The sequence below is a fragment of the Alosa sapidissima genome, chromosome 2 (genome assembly GCF_018492685.1).
Source record: "Alosa sapidissima isolate fAloSap1 chromosome 2, fAloSap1.pri, whole genome shotgun sequence".
Lineage (NCBI taxonomy): Eukaryota > Metazoa > Chordata > Actinopteri > Clupeiformes > Clupeidae > Alosa > Alosa sapidissima.
Window position 1 is genome coordinate 17,479,480 of NC_055958.1, and position 5,854 is coordinate 17,485,333.

General features: G+C 39.3%; 1 long non-coding RNA gene across 1 annotated transcript; it reads right to left on the bottom strand.

The window, feature by feature from the left end:
• Positions 1–729: 729 nt before the first annotated feature.
• LOC121704017 lies at positions 730–5,479 on the bottom strand. The gene is made up of 2 exons (XR_006030208.1): positions 5,323–5,479; positions 730–847 (listed from the first exon to the last, which is right to left on the bottom strand). It is a non-coding gene; the product is annotated as an uncharacterized LOC121704017 (long non-coding RNA).
• Between the last annotated feature and the right edge of the window lie 375 nt (positions 5,480–5,854).

Sequence of the window (5,854 nt, forward strand, 5' to 3'; positions counted from 1 at the left end):
GGTTGAAGTAGCTAGTCTAGCACCAGCCAGTAAAATGGATAGAGAAGGTACTTTCTAGGTCTACAAAATATATCCATGGTTAAAGGCCCCAGCCCTGCATGCCTTTATTCAGAGCCGTAGGTGCTGCCTTCATTTAGAGCACTGTATACGGCTCTGCCTTTATTAATATTTTACTGCCCCCATCTGTACAAGACCAGTAATTGCATATGTTATTAAAAAAAAAAAACTTTGCTGACTAGCGTCATTTGTTAGATTTAGATCATACACCCACTGTCTATGAACATACACAAGTGAGTGAAGAACAACCATGATTTTCAATGTCCATGCAAATGTTGGGTTAAAAATAACCCAAATATAACCCAGCCACTGGTAACTATTGGACCAACACCACATTGAGTTATCCTAACCCAATGGTCTGGGTACATTATTAAACCCAGCAGATTGGGTATGATTCTAACCCAAAACGCTGGGTTATATCAACACAACGTTAGTTAAATTGGCACATAGACTGGGTAACGGTAACCAATGTGCTGGGTTATAACTATATAAATGTTGAGTAAAATTCACACAGTATATTGGGTATTCAACCCAAACCACTGGGTTATATCAACAGAACTGCTAGTTAAAATTACCAGTTGTCGGGTTTTCTAAACCCAGTATTTGGGTTGCATTGAGAGAAAATGGGCAACAAATAGCCATGCAATGAAATAAAACAGTTCGACATCATTATTTATTTCACAGTTTACTTTATTTTTGAACGGATAGCCTACTCTAAAAGCAGCATCAGCATGTGATAAGTCACTTCCATGAAGACAGCTAGATTCCACGGTCCATTTGGGGGCCAGCCCTGTCAATCAAAGAAAGAAAAAGAGTGAATTAATCACTGCTATTGACAGAACTTTATATCAAGACTTTCACGAACCATTATCAGTGAATGATGTTGACAAACATTACAAATCCGGAGACAAAATATTAGCACAACACACTCGGAAACCATGACCACCTCATGGAGTTGTTTAACAGCAGACTGACAAACATACGTTCAGTAATATTAATGTTAGTGGCAGTGATAGTTCTACCGTTAGCTAGCTCATGTTAACACATTCAGTTAGTTAAATTCAAGTTGTCTGTAACGTTAATGTTACCACCAAAAACCACCCAATAACAAGGGCGTAGGTTTGGTCTCAGCTTTGGTGGGGACACATCCCCAACTCCTGTTGTCACAATACCAACATTAGTGTTTCAATACCAATACTAAGTGAAGAATCTCAATTTCCTTCCACACACACACACACACACACACACACACACACACAAACACAGACATACATAGAAAGTGATGGTTGTCATCAGTGTTGGGCAAGTTACTTCAAAATCGTATTATGTATTACTCATTACTGTCATTTCAAAGTAATTTGTTACATTATAATATGTATCTGAATTGTAAGGCATTACACTACTATTGTATTACTTTTGAGTTACTTTCACCAAAATATCTAGAAATATGAATCTGGAATTCTAAATGCAGTTTATTATGCTCAAGGCAGCTCATTGCACTTCTAATGGAGGGCGATGTGGTATAACATAATGACTGAGCTGGGCTTAAGGCTAACAACAGTAGAATGCAATAGGCACAGTGATGGCTCATGATGCAATACAAGGAACAATCATAGCCAGAATTTTGTTAAAAGCAGACCAAAGGTCAAAGTCTGGTCAATTGTGATAGAAATGCTGTAACTTTAGGCTTAGGCCTACTCATTAAAATTAACAGAGAGCCCACTACCTGTATATTGCAACCCAAAACTTAGACATGTCAAGATTTCTGAAATATGTAATATGTATTTCAAATACAAAATAGTATTTTGTCATTTTTATTTTATTGGGTTGAAGGAAATGGCTCTGTATTTTGTATCAAAATACTTTATTGGTGTGTATTTTTGTATTTTAAAAATACTGCAAAATACTATATGTGAAAAACACTAAAAAAAGTAGATACTACACACAGGTGTAATGAATAATTGGTAATTAGGCAACAATGGTTAATGTTTATCGCAATCAGCTAATGTGAGAACAGCTGTGTTCAACGACATTCACAGCTTTTCAGTGACGGCCTTTGCTGAAGCATCAGCTCTGGTCTGAAGTATAAGCGTAAGTATAAATACTCTTTTGATCCCGTGAGGGAAATTTGGTCTCTGCATTTATCCCAATCTGTGAATTAGTGAAACACATTCAGCACACAGTGAACACACAGTGAGGTACCCACTAATCACGGCGCAGTGAGCTGCCTGCAACAACAGCGGCGCTCAGGGAGCAGTGAGGGGTTAGGTGACTTGCTCAAGGGCACTTCAGCCGTGCCTACTGATCGGGGTTTGAACCGGCAACCCGCCGGTCACAAGTCCGAAGCGCTAACCAGTAGGCCACGGCTGTCCTGAAGCACTGGTGTGAAGTCGTACGCAAGTAAAGATGAGCAAGGTTACCTGTGCAAGTTAATTGGCTTGGATACAAAAGGACATTGTTGCCAACCGACAAAGGCAACAATGTCCTTTTGTATCCAAGCCAATTAACAGAAAAAATGTCAGATATCTCAATGAACCACAATGACATCAATAGATGGTAAGGTGTTGAGTGTGTTTGAATTCCCTTCCTTGTAGCATCCTTTTCTGCATTGCACAGTGGGGAGAAGTTCACCATGTTTAATTAAATAACAATTCTATTTCCTTATTAGCTGCATACTTGAGGTTGGAGATATTAAGGCAAGTCAAGTTTCTCACATCCTGGAAGTTCAAGATATACAGCCTTATGATTTTCTTATTCAGTTCTACACTGGACTTGAATTACGAAATTCGGCACAGATACACAATTATGATTTTGGCCTATTGATTATAATGTGGTTAATTGTAAGTATAAGTATATTTTAATCTCTGCATTTAAGAAAATATAATCTCTGCATTTATCCCAATCCGTGAATTAGTGAAACACTCAGCACACAGCAGCGCTCGAGTAGCAATGAGGGGTCGGGGTTCGAATCGGCAACCCTCCGGTTACAAGTCCGAAGCGCTAACCAGTAGGCCACGGCTGCCGAATTGAAAGCTCTGTCAGTCGTTTTGGATAAGCATCAGCTAGATGTAAAATTATGGAATTAGTAAATGAAAATGGAAATTCTTGAATTATCCTTAATTCTGATCACACTACATGAACTTGCATACGGTATATCCAAAATGGCATGAAGGGGACCAAATTGTATTGTTTTTTACTGTATAGTTTATAGGCTCAATGTTTGGGATAAAAAAAAGCTTTTTTGCAGTGCTTTCATACTTCCTTGAAAACAGTATTTTGAGTATTTTCTAAATACAAAAATACAGTATTTTATTTCGATACATTAAAAATGAGGGTAGGCCTATTAGGTATTTTATTTTGAAATACATTCTGATGTATTTTTGCCCATCCCTGCCTGTTCCCAGCATTAGCACAACACTTTGCGATGATTAGCTTGTCACCTGTGACGATATATGCTAGGCCTAAGTGACTGACCTATATGGGTGCGTTTGGAGATGCCTGATGAAATCAGACGTTGTAGCCACACACCTTGCATGTAGCTGTTCGCTTATTTCCTCTGTGCACGAAGTTATTGTAACCGAAAGTAATGATAAAAGGCACTCCGGGAGGACTTCTTGTCGCCATGGTCAATGCATTTTTTATCTGTGAGTGTGCGCACATGCGTTATGTTGCACATTATGGCAAAGGGGCCATGCCGCTCGTTATACGTTTTCCAAAGTATACTGTATGTTGCAATAAAATAGAAATACATGAATACATTTAGATTAAAAAAAGCAATAATTGCATGAAATACAGCTTGTTCAGGAGTCTCGAAGCGTCCGAGTCAAGTCTTTTGAGTGGAGTCGCAAGTCAAGTCTGAAGTCATTGTTTTTGCGACCTCATTGTTTTAGGCTAGTGAAAAATAGTTTTCGCAAGTGCAAGGATATGTGGATTCAATTAATCATGTTTGCTATGTCATTAGATAAAATAAATGTTCAAAAAACTAACAAGTCAAAGAAAAGCTTTATGGGATGAGATCATAGAAGAAATATCTGGTGTCTCGCAATGTTTTTTTTAATTTCTATGGAAATGCACTTAGTTTATCTTTTATTTCTTTGCATTGTGCAGGCTACATTCACAAATACACTGCAAGATTGGCAGCCTAGTGGCTTCTTTTCTGTGATATAGCCTATGCGACTCTCCGTACGGCACACCCATATTCAGCATGACTCCTAACTTTGGTTGAAAGATTGCAGAAGCTAGGTTTAGCTGTGACAATATCCTGGGTAATCCTAACAGCTAATGTTATTTTACACAGTAGGCTAAAATCCGAATTTGAAAGCCTGGTTACTAGTCGCCAGTTTGTAGGCTATGGCTAGTTTGCCTACTTAATGAAATGAAATGAATGCATAATGAAAAAGCTTTGTATGTCCCCTTTCTTCTTGGGTGGCATAGCTGATCTACAAACCACAAAAAGGGGCAAACATGTACATGCTGAAGGGCAAAGGGAATATCAAAATGTTTTACTTTGGCCTTTTATGGGGTATGTATTGGCAGACAGCCCTGGTAACTTACCGTTGTCTTGACACACCTGCTCGCTTGACTGCCAAAGTAGCCTGTGCATTGGCATTCTCCATGCGTGTAGCCTGCGTGTCAGATAACCCTGAAGTTTCTTGTATTGTCGTGCTGGCTGTCGGAATGATCAGCAGTACAAATAAGTTCGCTAAAATATTGGTGGGGACAATTTTGTCATCTTAAAATTTTGATTAGGACTAGTCCTTAGCGTCCCACCCTAAATCTACGCCCATGCCCAGTACGTTACATGGCTATAATATGAAGCTACCCTGAAGGAATTAAAATGTTGTTTGGCATGATGATTACCGTACGTGTGAAGAGACTACTTCGACTGTATATTACTGTAGCTGACACACACGCTGCACTACCACGAAGCATTTAATTAACGTTAGCATACCAACCGTCTGCTAACTTTAACCTAGCCAGCTGTTGGTAGAACTATGCTAATTTTAGTTCGTTGTAAAAGTTTGTTTTGTTTCTGTTCAGCAGTTCATACCCAGTGAACACAGAACTATGTTTTTAAGAGTCTGTCTTTGTGTAGATTTAACATTAACATGAGCAGTAATTGTAAGTTAATGTTAGCTAACGTTAGCTGGCTTGAATGACATTGGCAGGCAGAATATCCATTCATATCACGAAGGGTATCTCTGGGTGGACTTTTAAAATCCGTCTGAATAATAATAATAAAAAAAGTTAAAAGCAGATACATACCTTCCAAAATGGCCTGATTTCCACTGCATGTTGACAGCTTCTGGACTGCATGGACGGTTGAAAGAATAACGATTTCCCCCGAACTCTCAAATAACTATGCAGCTGTGTTAAAGTTACCCTGGTGCTGGGTAGTGTGCTCACGTCAGGTGGGGGAGAGGAGGGGCCCTGTCCTAAAATCAACCCAACAAGCTGGGTTACAGAAAATCACCCAACATGAGTAAAAACAACCCCACATAATGACCCAACAGTTTCAACTCAGCGTTTGGGTTGAGAAAATAACCCAGCATTTTTTAGAGTGTGAACATTTGAATGTGCATCCCTGATGAGCCAGTAGCACCCCATCAATCATCAGCTCACCTGGTGTTTGAGTTGAGATTGAGAATTCCTGTGTGTGTGTGTGTGTGTATGTATATATATAATCCCCTGACTGGTAATCCTCCTCCTTGAAATGCGCGCTGCATATTCTCGAGAAGGCGGTGACAGAGCTAGCTGAAAAATCTGCCCACCTAACCTTGACAAATTGCACCTAGCT